The sequence below is a fragment of the Leucoraja erinacea genome, chromosome 30, assembly GCF_028641065.1.
Source record: "Leucoraja erinacea ecotype New England chromosome 30, Leri_hhj_1, whole genome shotgun sequence".
Taxonomy (NCBI): domain Eukaryota; kingdom Metazoa; phylum Chordata; class Chondrichthyes; order Rajiformes; family Rajidae; genus Leucoraja; species Leucoraja erinaceus.
In genome coordinates, this window is record NC_073406.1 from 8,576,793 (window position 1) to 8,595,186 (window position 18,394).

The 18,394-nt window shown below is 44.6% G+C and overlaps 1 protein-coding gene across 5 annotated transcripts in view; it reads right to left on the reverse strand.

The window, feature by feature from the left end:
* plch2a (phospholipase C, eta 2a) overlaps window positions 1-17,608 on the reverse strand; it is a 211,684-nt gene extending 194,076 nt beyond the window's left edge. For all 5 annotated transcript variants that reach the window (XR_008725873.1, XR_008725872.1, XM_055659370.1 and 2 more), the window contains exon 1: window positions 17,389-17,608. The gene's annotated coding sequence lies outside the window, so the exon portion shown is untranslated. The remainder of the gene's footprint in view (window positions 1-17,388) is intronic.
* Window positions 17,609-18,394: the final 786 nt, after the last annotated feature.

Genomic DNA, 18,394 nt, shown 5'->3' on the forward strand with positions numbered 1-18,394 from the left:
GCAGCATCTGCGGATGGAGTGGACCAACAACACTTTGTCAGGACCCTTCTTGAGACTCAACAGATGAGATTTCAAGTCAGGAGTCTTTTTCTGCTGCACCCGCTGAGTGCAGCTGAGATGCTGCTGCACCCGCTGAGTTTCTCCAGCATTTTTGTGTACCCTCGATTTTCCAGCATCTGCAGTTCCTTCTTAAACACAGGAGTCTTTTTCTGTCTGAAGAAGGGTCCAGATTCAAACCAGCATCTGTCCATTCCCTCCGCAGATGCTGCCTGACCCATTGTGTTCCTCTAACACTTTCTTCTTTGCTCATTGCTATACATTCCCTGGGAGATTCACTGAACATTTCGGCCAGTCCGAGAAGCAATCTCTCACCACTAGTCTTTCCAGTTATTTAACTAGCTTTCTAGAGGTGGTACGGCCCCTTTTATTCCAAAGGCTTTAATCATGATTGCAATCTTTCATGCAGTACTTTGTCAAGTATCTTTTAGGTAGTCTGCATATACTACACGTGCGTAGATAAGACTTTAAATAGTGTGTGGGTTAGTGAGGGAAACGTATAATGTTAAAAGCGAGTGCAGGGTAGTAAAATAAGTGATGATAATTGGAATCTGTCAGGAAGGGAGGTTTGGCACATTAACAAGGTACAACATACTTCAAACTAGAATCAGCAGTGGGAAATTGAAATAATTGAAAGCTCAGATTGCAAAAAAAAAATTTTTTTTAATCGGTAAACATCAATTAATGAGTAAATATAAATATGGTACATGCTTCAACTCTATTAACCATTCCAGAGATGGGGCTGCAAAATTTAATTGGAGTTAGAAATAAATTGTTCCAGATACTCGATTTTTTAGAAGGGATAGGCAAAACGGGAGAAGAGGAATGATGATGATGATGATGATAACGGATGGGAAAATGGCAATGGAGAGAAAGGATCTCGCTCAGAAAATCAAGAAATAGAATTCGACAAAAATGCTGGAGAAACTCAGCGGGTGAGGCAGCATCTATGGAGTGAAGGAAATAGGCAACGTTTCGGGCCGAAACGTTGCCTATTTCCTTCGCTCCATAGATGCTGCCTCACCCGCTGAGTTTCTTCAGCATTTTTGTCTATCTTCGATTTTCCAGCATCTGCAGTTCCTTCTTAAAGAAATAGAGTTAGTTTGGGTGGAGCTAAGGAACAGCAAGGCACAGAAAACATTGGTGGGGAATGCCGACAAAACCCTCAGAGGGTGCAATGTAGGGGTAAGTATAGATAAGGATTTTAGAGGCATCTGTAACAAGGGTAATACAATAATCACATGGGACCTTAGAAGAGTATAAAATGGATTAACCCAGTTGCGGGAATAATGCAGAGGTAGAATTCACGGAGTGAATGAGGCAGCATTGAACAACAAGAAAGGATAAATTAATAACCTGGAAAGTGCAGGGCCTTTGGGGAAGAGAGATCATAAAATAGTAGAATTTTGTTAAAAACTGAAAGTTGTTTAGTTCAATCTGAAACCAGGGTATTAAGTATAAACAAAACAATCATAGAAACATAGAAACATAGAAAATAGGTGCAGGAGTAGGCCATTCGGCCCTTCGAGCCTGCACCGCCATTCAATATGATCATGGCTGATCATCCAACTCAGTATCCCATCCCTGCCTTCTCTCCATACCCCCTGATCCCTTTAGCCACAAGGGCCACATCTAACTCCCTCTTAAATATAGCCAATGAACTGGCCTCAACTATCTTCTGTGGCAGAGAATTCCACAGATTCACCACTCTCTGTGTAAAAAATGATTTTCTCATCTTGGTCCTAAAAGACTTCCCTCTTATCCTTAAACTGTGACCCCTAGTTCTGGACTTCCCCAACATCGGGAATAATCTTCCTGCATCTAGCCTGTCCAACCCCTTAAGACTAATCGACTAATAATGTGTTAAAGAGGGAAAACATCTTCAAAGTCTGAAGAAGGGTTTCGGCCTGAAATGTTGCCTATCTCCTTCGCTCCATAGATGCTGCTGCACCCACTGGGTTTCTCCAGCATTTTTGTGTCCAATCGACTAATAATGATGTGGGGGCAGACTGTGGGGGATTGTGAAATATATTAAAAGGCGCGACAATAATCAGGCAATAGTTATCATTTAAAGAATTTAAAGAATACATAGTTTACAACAAAACCCATTTCCCTTTAAGGCACAACAGCCCGACATGAACAGTAGCCCACCCTTCGCTAACAAGAGGAATTAAAAATGGCATTCGATGAAAGGCCGTCGTTGTTGCTAAAAACAGCAGCAAAAAGACGAAGATTCAGAATTCTGCAGAATGACAAAGAAAGTAAAACAGACTTCAGAAACCTCTCAACACATGCAAAAAGAAAAAGATTAGCCAAAGTTAATATGGATCCTCTATAGACCAGGACAAGGGAAGTTGTGTTGTGAATAAGGAAAGGGCAAAGTCATAAAATATATTTTGCATCTGTCTACATGAAGAGACACAAAAGAAAACCTCCTGGAAATATTGGTCCAGAGGGAAAGAAAATCAGTTTAGTAGTTAAACAATATCAATGGTGGGTTTCGGCCCGAAACGTCGCCTATTTCCTTCGCTCCATAGATGCTGTTGCTGCACCCGCTGAGTTTCTCCAGCATTTTTGTGTACCTTCAATGGTGGAATGAGTGGGTCTGGAAACCACTAAATCCCCAGGACCTGCAAACTATGGTTGCTGAAAGAGGTGACCATAGAGGCATTGGATATATTGAACGTCATATTCCAAAATGGCAAAGGTTCCAGAACAGTTCTCCAAGTTTCGAAGGGGCCAAATGTAAGAGATTTGCGGGTGTGTCCCAGTCCACACTGCCTGACCCGTTGAGTTACTCCAGCAACTGTGGCCTTTAGTTTTTTAAATATGAGATTGAAAGGTGTTTGTGTTCTGAGGGCCCTTGATATTGTAATATTAGTATCCATATCTTACCGGAGCCAATATTCAGGTATAGCAAGCAATTAGGATGGCAAGTTGTCCATTGTTCTTTGTTACCCGTTTTGAGCTATAATACAATATTGCACTATGACACAATATTAATCCATTTATATGTTTTAGTTAATATTAAATGCTGTCCCTGGGGCTCTAAACATTTTCAATAATAAGTCAACATAGGTAAACGAGCTGAAGGCAGTTATTCTCTCAGACCACTGAGTAATTGCATTTTGGTTACATGGTTTCCTTTGCCAGATACTGTGACCCAGCTTTGGGAATACATGGCTATGTACAAGCTCCTCGTACCACGTGGGCACATTTTAATGAGGGTGAAAGGCCTCTGTTGTTCCGTGACACCAGAGTTATCTCCACCACAGCAAATATTGCTGACAATATGCGAAGGAAGTCTTCTTCAGGCCTGAGTCGACAGTGTGTTTTGTGTTATGTTGCAGTTAAAGGGCTAAGATGTGCTATATGAGTGCTAACAATTTGCATCACAATGCCCCGTACAGCAGCAGCATTTACAATGAGCAGGAATCATGCACTATCAGCACAGACCAGAAATCACTCTCCAGACTCAAACATCTCCTCCCCCCTACACTTACTGTATTACAACATTAGTCATTTCCTGTTCATTTTTCCTGATTTTGAGAGAATGCAAAGATCGTACAGAGATCTGGTGCCCATGAAAACCTTGCCACAATGTAGCCTCTCACCTCTGTGACGAAAGGTTCAGTGGAAAGTGCAGAGAACATAGTATGTACCTGTGAAGAAGCAAGGAACTGTAGATGCTAGTTTACTGAAAGGCACAAAGTGCTGGAAGAAACTCAGCACATCAGGCAGCATCTCTAGAGCACATGGATTCTTGTAAAGGTCTGGAGAAGGGTCCCGACCCAAAACATCACCAATCCATCTTCTCCAGGGATGCTGCCTGGTCTGCTGAGTTACTCCAGCACTTTGTGTCTTTTTTTAGTCTATACCCAACCAGTTTTTTTTCTATCCTGGGAGTATGTGATGGGACAGAGTGGGAGGAGCATTGCACTCTGTTCAACCCATCCTGAACCTGGTCTGGGCACTTTTGTCAGGCAGGGAGAGGATATAGAGTCGGAATGTATTTGTATTATTTTGGGTCCAATATACTTGTTACAACTGGTTAAAGCAGGTCGTAGTCTCAGCGGTCAAGTCATAATTCAACGTTAAGAAGAAAACATGAACAGCAATGGCCACATATGCCGCACCATTGTTTCACGTGATATTCAGCACGGTGGATTTTGAAGAAAATACTGTAATTGGCCTCAGATGCATTAAAAGCCTTGTCAAATGTGGCACTTATGTTTGTTTGTGTCATAAATACTGGGCTCCATTTCATGAGCGAACAAACTTGTTCTTTTATTCGCCTTTAGTTATTTTGTTTGTTTTTGTTCTGTGGCCTTTGTCCCCAGGCTATCCTTTTACATGTCTGTTTTTTTATTGCTTACTTTAGAGTGGCTTTATTCACAGCACTGATGCAAAACTTAAATTAGAATGTTATACGCTTCATCCAGACCGCACCCCAGCCCCTGCGCTGACTACTAGTTCTGGAAGGCCACCAATGTGTCAACGGACACCAGGTGCCTCCCTCCAGCAATGCCTGGAACGGACATAACCATGGAAAAGGAGCAAGTAGACACCACAGGTGGACCTCCCGCACCTTCATGGCCCACTGCATGAATCTGGGTACGGTCATTCCTGCAAAACCCAGGGGCAGGCCTTCAAGGAGGTCTCCAGATTGACTCGCCCCTCTCCATGCCAAGTGCCCAAATATCAGCAGGAATTGGTAATTGCCCCTTTCAGAACGATGCTGTCAAGCTGGAAAGGGTACAGAAAAGATTTAGATCATAAGAGATAGGAGGAGAATGAGGTCATTTGGCTTATCGTCTACTCTGCCATTCAATCATGGCTGATCTATCTCTCCCTCCTAACCCCATAACCTCAGACACCCGTACTAATCAAGAATCAATCTATCTCTCCCTTAAATATATCCATTCACTCGGCCTCCACGGCCTACTGTGGTAAATAATTCCACAGATTCACCACCCTCTGACAAAAGAAATTCCTCCTCATCTCCTTCTTAAAAGAACGTCCATTAATTCTGAGGTTGTGACCTCGTCCTAGACTCTCCCACTAGTGGAAACATCAGGATGTTTTACTAGGATGTTGCCAGGACTCGAGGGCCTGGGCTATAGGGAGAGGTTGAGCTTGATAGGACTCTTCCTTGGGAGTGCAGGGGAATGAGGGGTGATCTTATAGAGATGTACAAAATCTTGAGAGGAATAGATTTGGTCAATGCACAGAGTCTCTTGTCCATAGCAGAGGAATTGAGAACCAAAGGACATAGGTTTAAGGTGAAGGGGGGAAGAAAAATAAGAACGCAAAGTGTACCTTTATTACATAAAGGGTAATGGGTGTAAAGAAACAGCTGCTTGAGGAGGCATTTCAGGCAGGTATTAAGAAACATTTAGACAGGTACGTGGATAGGATTAGAAGGATATGGGTCAAATGCAGGCCGGTGGGACTAGTACAGATGGGACATGTTGGTCAGTGTGGGCAAGCCGAGCTGAAGGGCCTGTTTCCACGTTGTAAGACTGTGACTCTAACCTTGTACTTTCTATATTTCTGGAACACTAACTAGTTCAGGGGTGGGGAACCTGCGGCCTTCTAGGCCTCTTGAATGAATCCAAATTTTGTAGAACAAATCCTTTTATTTATACTAATATGTTTTTGTTCGTCTTTTATTATTTTTATGTTAATCTTAAAATGAACGTATTTAAAATACCAAAGAGTAAAAGAAGATTCAACAAAATAATCCTCCCCGACTGATGGCCACAATTAAAACATTAGTAAGTCACGAGGGCTATTTTAGCACCTGTTATGCTCATGATTTAGTTCTAATGTGACTCTAGAATGTACGTTAACCACCCTGCCTGACTGGCGCCAACACTGCCTGAGGCTGGTTGACAAGTGGGAAAATGTCGGGGAGAATCCGCTGGCCATCCAGTCTTCAGTATTATCAACATAATCACGTGGCTGTCCGTTTGAAGTTGTAATTGAGAATAGTTAAACAGCGTATTTGTTGGACTGTATTTTTGTTTATTCTGACTGCTTAACAGCCCATCATGTCAAAGAAAACCAAAGGAAATCAAGAAGCAACTTATAAAGTAGCTTATATACTCAGGGAAAAAGGGAAGCCATTTAGCGATGTAGAAATCGTAAAAGAATGCATTGTCGAAGTTGTAGGATGCTTAGACCCCGATAAGGTTTCAAAGTACAAACAACGGCCTCTTTCAAGGAGAACTATAACCGTTCGGCAGCGTGAAGTAGCCCTCAATGTAACAGAACAACTTCACGCCAGACTCCAAAAGGAAAATATATATTATTCCAATCACTTTGGATGAATCAACTGATACTACTGACTCGGCGCAGGTTTTATACTTCATTCAGGGCAAAACAGAAGATTTTCTTTACGACGAAGATTTACCCGCTTTGGGCACGCTTACGGGTAGAACACGAGGAATAGATTTCTTCAACAACTTTCAAGATAAATGTCGTGAAGTTGGACTGGATTTGGTTAATTTAGTGAGTGTATGTACAGATGGTGGACCTTCCAATGACAGGAAAACGTGAAGGGTTTATTGCACAGATAAAAATGGTATCATCAGATCAAGATGCTCTCAGTTCTTTTCATTGTATCTTACATCAACAAAATCTCTGTGCTAAATCTACCATTTTAAGTGACACTTTGCAACAGGTTATATTGAAGACTATATTCGTGCAAAGGCAACACGGCATCGTCAGTTTCGTAATATGCTAAAGTTGGACGATGAGGCATTCAGTGTGGATTTGCCGTATCGTTGGCTATCGTAGGGACAGGTGCCAGCAAAATTTTTATCTTTGCGGGGACAGATAGTTACATTTCATGAAGAACAGAATCAGCAATGTGAATTATTGAAAGAAGATTCCTATAGAAATACTGCATTTCTGTGTGATATCATGTCAAAGCAAAATTACTTGAATGTTGCTTTGCAAGGTAAAACTAAGTCTATATATGATACGTGGCAAAAAAAAATCCAAGCATTTCGAAAAAAGCTATCTTTTTCGAAACTCTTCATCTTCAAAATGAAATTTTGGATGAACATTTTCCCCAGTTAGCGAAGGTCATTGATGAGCAGGAGGATTCATGTGAATCATTTGAAGAATACGCAGCTGTTATAGGCTTATTAATTAAAGAACACAATGAAAGGTTCACTGAGCTTGAGAATCATGACATCACACTCAAATTAGCGTTTCAACCTCACCTAGTTGATGTCTCCAAGGCTTCTAAAGAACTACAGATGGAATTGATTGAGCTCTCAGAAGATGACATTTTAAAGTCCTTATTTGACACGAAGAAAGATCCAATTGAAATATGGAAAAATGCAATAGAATACCCACGTCTTTGGCAACATGCACAAAAAATGCTTTCTTGCTTTTCAACCACTTATTGCTGCGAATCTGCATTCTCCTACCTAACCCGAATCAAGGCGCCCTTAAGGTCACAAATGACGGATTCCCATCTAGAAGATCAGCTGAAACTGCATACCTCCATGTTGCAACCAAATATTCAAATGCTTTCCCACAAAAAGCAGTCACAACAAAGTCATTAAACGGTTAGTTAACTTTAGAATTAACTTTTTTTTTACATTTTCTTGAAGTTAGTACATAGTAGTTAGATTTTTACAAAATAATGTACATTTTGAAGTTTATCTAATTGAAGTTTCTTGAATGCGACCTAATTAGATTACAGCTAACTTAATGTGGCATTCCAACATGAAAAGGTTCCCCACCCCTGGACTAGTTCATACTGGCCTGGCATTTTGAAATCTCTTGCTGTAGCTGCATAGCCACGAAGGGCCCTGCCACCAATATTGATGGAGTGGCCACAGAATCACTTTGCCTCACCCCTGGCTGAATAGTAACAAGTAAAAAGGCAGAGAAACGACAGATAATTAGTGTAGGAAAGGAAGCCAATGATGATGGCTCCAGCACTACAGAACACAATTCATCCAGATCATTGGATACTGCCTACACCATATAAAGCTAAATGTTCTTCAGCTCCAGCCCGACCTCGGGTAGGAACAAAATGTGTAACTCAGCGGGTCAGGTAGCAGCACCTCTGGAGAAAGAGGTGACATTTGGGATTGGAACCCTTCATCAGACTTGAAACATCGCCCATTCCTTCTCTCCAGTGATGCTGCCTGACCCGCTGAGTTACTCCAGCATTTTGTATCTATCTTTGGTATAAACCAGCGTCTGCAGTTCCTTCCTACACATTTTGTCCAGCTGACCTTGGCTTTAATCTTGTGACGCGGAGCTTGTCTGTGTAAGCAAGAGGGACCCAGTGAGTTACTCCAGCACTTTGTGTCGGTCTCCGTAAACCCGCACCTGTAGTTCCTCGCTTCTGCCTTTATTTCCTTTTCCTTCGTTTTGCTCTTGCCTTTATTCCCAGGCTCCATTTTAAGTATTTTTGTTTGCTGTATCTTTTAAAATTACTTTACTCAAATATAGGGCAGCACAGTAGCGCAGCATTAGAGTTGCTGCCTTACAGCACCAGAGACCTGGGTTCAATCCTGACTGTGGGTCTTGTCTGCATAGAGTTGGTACAATCTTCCTGTGGCCAAGTGGGTTTTCTCCGCCTGCTCTGGTTTCTTTTCACATTCCAAAGATGTGCAGGTCTGTAAGTTTCCGCTTCTGTGAATTGTCCCTGATGTGTTGACTAGAACTAGTGTGAATGGGTGATTGTTGGTTGGCGTTGGTTAGGGTTGCCAACTTTCTCTCTCCCAAATAAGGGACAAAAAGGTGGGTGTAGACGGGACATGTAAGGGGCAATAAGGGACTGGTGTTGACGGGGCATGTTGGTCGGTGTGGGCACGTTGGACTGAAGGGCCTCTTTCCACGCGGTGTGACTCTGTATCCCAGGAGTGATTCGATGGAACAGGAGGGAATGCGAGGGGTCGGGGAGAGGGGGGTGGAGGGGGGGGGGGAGGGAGGAAAGGGGTGAGGAGGGAGGGGGAGAGGGGGAGGAGAGAGGGGTGGAGAGGGAGAGGAAGGGAGCGGAAGTGGAGGGGAGGGGAGAGGAGGGGAGGGAGAGAGGGAGGAAAGGAGAGAGGAGGGGGGATGGAGGGGGGGAGGGAGGGACGCGGTGGGTAGGAGGGGAGAGAGGACACCGAGGGAGAGGGGAGGGGGGGGAGGAGGGAGGGGGGGGGGAGGGCGAGGGGAGGGGGGGGGGATGGGGCGCGTGGTGGGTAGGAAGAGAGGAGAGTGGAGGAGGGAGGATATTGAGGGAGAGGAGGGGGGACGGAGGGGGGAAAGGGGGGACGGGAGGGAGGGGGGGGGTGAGGGTCGGGACATTGAGGGGAGGGGACATTGAAGGGGGAGGGGGACATTGGGGGGGGGAGGGGGGGAGAGGGGGGGGAAGGGGGTTACAGAGGGGCAAAATATAGCGTACAACTGATGTGCATGAGGTAGGTATGTTACAAAACCTACCTGAATCGCCATTGGGAATCTGCCCACAGCCAGGTCCGCGATTTTGGCGCTGTTTGGAGGGGGCGGGTTTAAAACGCGATTTTTACTAGGCTGTACTAATCGCAGATGTTCAGCCTAGTAAATCATTAACGAAAAATCGCTGCAAGACCCGGTCGCAAAAGGTATTATTAGTTTTATAGGGATAATATAGTTATAATAGTTTAAAATTACTGTCTCATTCCGCAACCTCTCGCAGCCCCAGGGTTTTATAAAGCAAACAATTAAAGGTACGTACCTTATTTTTACATTAAATGGGGCATATATATAACCCTATATCAAGTTATCTATAGCGAGTAGCTCATTTTGGGCTTTTTATATCCCGCAGTATTTTTCTCGGCACTTGAGGGCACTAATCCAGCGCGATGTCAACGTTCTAAACCAGCGCGTTCCACATGGAAAGCCGATTTAAATGGGCATTTATTTACAGCAATTATTTATTTACAGCATTTATTTACACTAAATTCCTTCCATTTGGCCTATAAATTAATGTAAATTAGATATAAAAATCATGTTATATTGTGAATTATTTGTGAATAATCTTTGGACACTTAGGCTATTTAAAAATGTTAATCTTTCCTTAGAAATGGGCTTTTGATTATCCAAGATCACAGCTTTTTTGTAATGTCCATTGAAAATCAATAGGGAACAAGATGCTAATTTCCGAGTATGAAAATGGTCATAACTTTTTTAATACTTGAGATATGAAAGTGAATTTGGTGTCACATTAAACTTATTGTTATGCTTATCTGATGGGATAAATTGCAGACTTGATTTTTAAAATCTCAAAATTTTGTAACATTGCTACATGAGGGGCCTGTCATTGGATGACATGTGAATCACTCGTGTGTGGCGTCAACAACACATGCAACACGCACGCACGCTGTTGTATCGGATCTAGGATGTGTCTGTAAGCGTGACCTCTGGTGATTACAGAATAGTGTCAGTCAAATATGGGACAAGGGCGGTCCCGTATGGGACAAACCAATTTAGCCCAATATACATGATGTCCCGGCTAATACAGGACAGTTGGCAACCCTAGCGTCAGTGGGCCGAAGTGCCTGTTTCCACACTGGATCACAAAACTAAACAAAAATTAAACTAATCTGAACTAAATTAAACTAAATCAACAACAAAATTCCTTCAGGTAAATTGTTGTGCTCAGTTCCAGGGTACACTCTAACCCCTGCAGCACCAACTGGTCACAGACAGCCTCCAGCAGATACACTGCGCCCCCTTCCCAGGAACACCCAGCACAATGTAACCTCACACTCTGTGTTATTCGTATCCTAAGGCTGTTTGATGCATTAATGTAGCTTTCCCTGGTGTCCAATTTCACAAAACATGCGAGCCGGAATCCAGTTTTCTTTAGAACCATCACAGGAATGTTTTGCTTTTTTCAGCGAGAAAATATCAAGTATTATAGGTCGTTCAGTGAGTGAGCGGCAATGCCTCCATAGGGTGGACTTTGAGATTTTGGACAATTCCATCCCTCAGTCACAGGGTCTAAGTGGAATGTAAGGTGTGTGAAAGCATTAAATGCATTTAGGCATTAATTATGAACTTTGAGTGATGGAAGTTTAGGTTTTTCTTAAACTATATACAGCTGTATCGTCACAACTGGTATTGTCACAACTGGTTTAAATTACGGAGCCTGGGTTGGCAGAGCCTGGGGCTGAGGCCTGGGTCAGTACCACGGAGGCATCAGGAGAGGAGAGGTAGGTGCGGCGGTCAATGAGGGCGCCAGCCGATGAACGAGGACGGACCACGTGGGAGTGAGAACGCCGCTGGGAGGAACAAATGAGGTCCCGGCGAAGGGGGGCCGCTGTGAGTGGGGAGAACAATGGACCCAGCATGAGGGGACCGCCCTGAGGGGGGGGACATGCGTGGGATACTTTTTGTAGGCACCATTTATGTGGCAACTATTACATACCTTGAGTATACAAGCAAAAAATGTCCCATGTGACAACATCCATTCATTCATAGAGTCATTGATCATACAGCATGTCAATAGGCCCCTTTGCCCACCAAATCTGCATCAACCATCAACTATCCATTTACACTCCTCCTATTTCATTCTCTCCACATTCCTCTCAAATCCCTCCGATTCTGAGCACGTAACTGCACACTCAAGGGAAATTTACAGTGGCCAATTACCATACCCGCCCCTACAGCTTTGGGACATGGGAAGAAACCGGAGCCCCCAGAAAAAATGCACCTGGTTACATGGAGAACGTGGAAACTCCACATGGTCAGCACCAGAGGTCAGGATTAACCCTGGATCGCCGGAGCTGTGAAGCAGCAGCTTCACTAGTTATACCACTGTGCCGCATATTCTGTCATTGCCTTTCTCCATGTCATCTCTGCACCCAGAAGAGTTATACGAATCTCCCAAACCCAAGTTAATTTTGATTCAAAGACTTTTGGATAGACACATGGATATGCAGGGAATGGAGGGATATGGATTATGTGCAGGCAGACATGAGTTGAGTGAGACCTGCGCTGGAAGGCAGCGGTAGTGTTGCTGTCTTACAGCACCAGAGACCTGGGTTTGACCCTGACAATAGGTATTGTCTGTACGGAGTTTGTGCGGTCTCCCTATGATCTGTGTGGGTTTTCTCCGGGATCTCCAGTTTCCTCCCACTCTCAACAGATGTACAGGTTTGTGGGCTAATTGGCTTGGAATATCGTAAATTGTCCCTAATGTGTGTAGCATTAGTGTGATGGGATCGCTGATCTCTGAACTAAACTTGGTCTTTGCATCATGTTCGACACAGACACTGTGGGCCAGAGGGCTTGTACTGTTCTATGTTTCAGCATAGGTCAAAGACCAATCCTGGGGTTGGCCTGTTCTATGTACACTGCACCTACAGCTGAACCAAATGTGGGTCTTACATGGAAACCTCATGACTGTCAGCTCATTGTTTAACTCTTCTGACATAGTCGGAGACCCTTCCTCACAGATCCAACATCATAATCCCATGTCCCACGCAGACCTCCTAGATCACACACTCCGGAATCACAAGCCACAATTCTGGCAACATGCTTTTAGTGCGGATGTGGAATAATCTTTACAAAAAAAAGAGGGAAAATGGAAAATTACATGCAAAATTACATGCAAAGGAAAATAATATATGCGAGGAAGAATTCCTCAGGTGCTGACACCCATCTTAGCTAAGGCAGCAGTTGGAGACAACTAGCCTCAGCGTCCCTCAAGCTATGAAGGGAAAGTCAGTAGGTGGCCTTCTTCACTGTGGGGAAGGTACGTGTAGCACAAGGTAGGTCGAGTACAAGATTAATCAAACAAGCCTCCACAGTCAATAGCCACATTGAAGCATGGTCAAGTATCAGAATATACCATATACTACGTCTTGTGTTGCCTGTCTATGTCGCCTGTCTTGAGCTGAAGGGAGTCAAATTAGCCAGAATGCCTCCTTCCATGTTGTGTTTGCAGTGTGGAGATGACTAATCTCTCTGACCTATGTCCTCATTTCAAAACAAAAACTTCAATGCATTTTAAAGGCGATGAAAGAACTCACATTTTGAAACAACGTTCATTGTTTCAGGAAATCTTAAACCAACAAGAGTACTTGGGAAATGTTGAAATGCACAGATCCACAAACAGCAATGTGATCACCAACAGATCATCTGCTTAATTTAGTGGAATTGGTTGAAGGGTAAGAATCTGGCAGAGCTATAGGGAGAACCTTCATCTGTTGCTTGGAACGTGACCATGGGTTCTTTCACAGTGGACACGTGGGGACTTGACTTCATGATTATTTGAAAGACTGCAGTATTATTGAAATGTCCTTTGCAAAACATCAGACAACACAATCAGACATCCAGCAGTCACATCGCTGTACACTCTGGGGAAACAGGACTACCATCACTCAGACCATGTCCCATCATTTCATTTCCCAGTTATAGTTCTCTATCTCATGATACTCACCTAATAAAAATCCATTCACCACAGCTGTAAAAGCTCCAACTGACCAACACACGTTCAAGGAGAGAGGCTCTGCTTTCCTTCAATCTTTGCTGAAGTGCTTTCTGCTTTCTGTCCTGGATTGCCTCGCCCGAGCATTGAAGCGGCGTCTCTCAGAGGAACGAGTTTCTCTTTTGAATGTCTTAATCATGTTAAAGACCTTCATTAGCTCAGTGCTCAAACGGGTGAACGAAGGGAACACAGGCAGTGTGCAATCCTCCCCCAAGTTAATCCCTTAAATCCTTCAGCCAGACTAATCCCAACTGTGGTGTTGTATCCAACCCCAAGGTAAGCTTCTTACCACACATCCACTCCATCACCACATCCTCCTTGTAACATCGCCTTGCTGCTGAAATCCTCACCCACTCGGTATTTATCGTGAGGCTTTATTTTCTAAGCCCCCTCCCCATCTTTTACACAATGTGATGTTTTCAGAAACCTCCTGCCCGTGCCTTCACTTGCACCAGTTCCCATTCACTGATTCACCCGACTCATCTTGGCTCCAAATATAACAATGGCTCAATGCTAAATTTCTCATTTTTATTTTCAAATCCCTCTCCTCTCCTCTCTCCTCCCTATCTCTGAAATCTTGCATCCTACAACCCACTTGATCATCCCTGAATTTGGTGTCTCCACCATTGGTGGTCTTATCTTCAGTTGCTCCCAAATTCCCCAAAATTTTTTGACAGCGAATTTTAAAACCTTCCTCGTTGAGCAACGTTTTAGTCATCCATCCTCATATTCCTGAATGTGTTTGTGTGAAATATTGATTAATAACAGCCCTGTGAAGCATGTTGATGTTAAACGTGCCACATAATGTAAGTTGCTATGGCATTAAATCTATAAATCTGATAAATCTATACTGAAACTCTCCAAGGACAACAGTTCCTTACCCGAGTTGCAATGCATAAACTGCACGGAATCTGATGATGGCTTTATACAACAGAGGCGAAACTTCCTGTCCTTTGTACTCTATATAAAAGTCAGCATTCCAGTAAACCCCTGGTTTACTTTTCATTCTTGGCCTATCGCAAGGTCCAATTCATTTTCGGACAAGCCCGATGTTTTCAAAGTTGGATTTTGTCCAACACCTTATCAGCCCAAAACAACTCAGTCAACTACTACAGTGAAAGGGAGAGTTTTGCACTTCAGTCAATTTGCCGCCCACTTCCCTGAGCTCATCGACCACATTGATCTCAGCTTCAGTCCACAATCGCTGCGTTGCCTTGGCTCATTGCTATTGCCTTCCTACCCCAGGCTACGAGAGTCAAATCACAAATCATGCACTGCGGTCCCCGTGAGGTCTGCTGCAAAACCCGCAAGTTGTGGACTTCAGCTGAGGGCAAGGTCAAATTCCACTGCAATGCCCCCAAAAATGAGCCGACACCCTGCACAATATTTGACTGCCTGCGGGAGGAGTGCGGGGTGTGTCTTGTGTGGGGGGTGGTGTGGGGGGAGGAAAGGGGGTAACCGCTTTTGATTGCCTTCTCAACGGCCTTTCCCGGAATCGGGCCCAGAGCTTCAGCAGCAGGCGCAGCATGGACTTTTCCCATCGCGGAGCGGGTGAAACCTTGCCAGGGGTCGCCAGAGAGGAGTGCTCTGATCGCTGGCCTGGTGACTTTGGCATCATGGGGCTGTGGTCTGCGGAGCTTCCAGCCGCGGGCGTGGAGTGGACTTACCATCCGGAGTCAGGGATCCCTTGCCGGGGAACGCCAGAGAAGAGCTCCGACCGCCGGCCTGCGGCCTATAACATCCTGAAGCCCTGGTCTCCGGTAGAAAAGTGCTGATTCGGGCACTCCAAGCCACGGAATGTGTTTTACTGTCCCAATGTCGGAGGTTTGATCATCCCGACGAGAGGGCCTGCACATCGAGCTGTCCATAGCGGTGACCACAGATGAACAAAGGAGGAGGACTGGCTGAACTTTGTTGCATTCCACCACAGTGAAAAATGCTGTGGTGGATGTTTGTGGTAAATTCTATTGTGTATTGTTTGTTCTTTTTAAGTGTATCGCTGCTGGCAAATTAATTTCACTGCACCTTCGGGTGCATGCGACGAATAAAATTGACTTTGACTTTGAACCGAAGATCTCTGAGAAAACCCACATGGTCACGGGGAGAATGAACAAACTTCGTACAGACAGCACCAGTAGTCAGGTTCAAGCCCGGGTCTCTTGCGTTATAAGGCAGCAGTTCTACCGCTGCACCACCGTGCTGTCCCTTAGCACTTCGAACTCAGTGAGATAATCTCTCTCTCTCTCTCTCTCACTCCAGTTAGTTCTTAGCTGCTCTAAATAAAATAGGCCCCTCATCCCTGAAAAGACTGGCAAATGCACATTGCAATGACCACAAGGCATGAATATCCTTCCTGAGGACTACTATCCAAACACGCTCGCAGTACTCCAGATGTGGTATCATCAAGGCCCTGGGCACTTGCATCAGGCAAGGTACCTTATCCCGACATTTCAATCCTCTAATTCCCTTGCAATGGAGGCCTGACATAGCTTAATCTTCCTGATGTTGCCTTTTTACACTTTGTGTACTAGCACACCCAGTGTACACTAATCGTTACACGCCATTGAAAAATAGTCTTGTTTTCCAATGTTCCTACCAAGGTGTATAATTCCACATGTCTTCATATTTTACTCCCAGTCATTGAGCACATTTATCCTGCAGACAGCCTCCTCACCGTGCATTTCACTGTCTTGACTGGGAGTCCACACCAGATTTTGATTTATTACCACTCTGTCCTATCATCCAAGTCATTAACAGAGGCACTCCATAAAAAATAGCTGGCCAGATTGAACGTAGCCATTTACTCCAGCTATTCTCCGTAGTTCAACCAGCTTTCATCCACAGCAATGCGTACACATCAACCCATTGTGCGATACATAATTAAATGCCTTTTGAAGATCCAGATAAAACACATTTTTGTGCTGAGTGAAATGACAAGCTGCTGCAGGAACTCAGCGGACTTGGCAGCATCCATGGAGGCAAAGGGGTGGTCAGCATTTTGAATAAAGACCCAATATCAGGACTGGAACTCGATACATCAAACTCAGATGTTGCCTGATCTTCTGAGTTCTACCAGCAGCTTGTATTTTCCTTCAGATTGCAGCATCTGCATTTCTTGTGTCTACATTGTCTTGCTTCTTAGACACCCAGCCAGAGAGAGGTGACCTTCGAGAACTGGTGAGCTGGGGGAGGTTACATCAATAGGGAAGGGCAGAAACATGGACAGAGCTGGATGAGAGTTTGAAGTTTCAGAACAAGAGGCGATGTGGGCATGTGTGCACATGACAGAGAGGCCAGCAGGATCTGATGTAATCCTTTCTAACTGAGCTCAGTATCGGGATAGAAGCCAAACCAGGGATTGGGGCAGAATGTGTAGGAAGGAACTGCAGATGCTGGCTTAAACCGAAGACAGGCACAAAAAAAGCTGAAGTAATTTAGCGGGTTAGGCAGCATCTCTGCCGAAAAGGAATAGGTGACGTTTTGGGTCGAGACCTTTGTCCAGACTCTGAAGAGGGCAGAGTGTCAGCTTCTATTGCCCCTTCACTCTGACTAGGATCCCACATCGGAGATGAGCAGATTCAGTATTCCTGGAACCTTTCCCTGAAATAAAGAAAGTGTCAGGTGTCCCGATTTAACCCATCAGCGCGTCCGTGAGGCAGGGGAAGGGTGTTGGGGGGAAAAAAGACACAATATGTTTTTTTTTTAAATTAAGAACAAGTCTGTAAGGGGTTAATCCAAGCGCAGATTTTTCTATGAAAGGCAAGTTTGGAGCTTGTTGCGAAATGCCTGGAAGTTTGAGCAAGGTAACAGAACTCGTTAAAAATGGAGCAGAGTCTTACCTGGGCTTGTGTGGTGTAAGGTGGGCCTTGCCGGGAGCAGCCACTAAGTCGGGGTCTAATGCACGGGCTTTTCTCAGTACATGTCAAAGGCTTACAGTTAAGAAAAAAGAAACAAAGCTGCCTTGACTGAGCCCGCCGACCTCTCGAGTTATTCAGAGTTGTTAAGACAGGGCTGGGGAGGCAGTCCCACACGCACATGACACAACCTCATTCACTGTTCAAATCCAGGAACCTGGGCAACCAGGTAGAGGCAGGAAAATGGGCGTGAACCAACGAAAGTGTGAAAGGGTGTTGACAAATTGGTGCAAGGAAGACAGGCAGAGAGAGAGAGGTGATTAAGAGGGAACTGCAGATGCTGGAGAATCGAAGGTTACACAAAAAAGCTGGAGAAACTCAGCGGGTGCAGCAGCATCTATGGAGCGAAGGAAATAGGCAACGTTTCGGCCCGAAACGTTGCCTATTTCCTTCGCTCCATAGATGCTGCTGCACCCGCTGAGCTTCTCCAGCTTTTTTGTGTAACCAGAGAGAGAGGTGAAGCGGGAGATGAGGTGGAAGGTTCCAGGAATACTGGTTCTGCCGGATGTGAGAGGTTGAACAACAGCCTCGGACTATTAACTGTGCGTTTCATGGTGTTTTTGCCTTGGGTCTTGCTCTGCCTTGCTCCACCCCACCCACCTCCACGATCGCTTTCTGAGCATTAGCTGTCCTTGCGGTTGGTACAAAGGGCACTTAGGTTAATAATTGCTCATGTCCTGTGCGAAGCTGACACGTTTTCTTTCATTTGACTTCTCGAAAGGAACAGCCATCTGTGCTTTTGGAAAGAAAAATGAAAGAGCTGCATTTCGGTCGCTTCTTTCATCACCTCAGGATCTTCCAGAGCAGCCAACATGCGTTTGAATTCCAGTATAAAGGCACCGTTGGCAGAGCCGTTCCCTCTGGGTGCTGCGGTTTCCTCCCACATCCCAAAGACGTGCGGGTTTGTAGGTTCATCAGACTCTGTAAATTA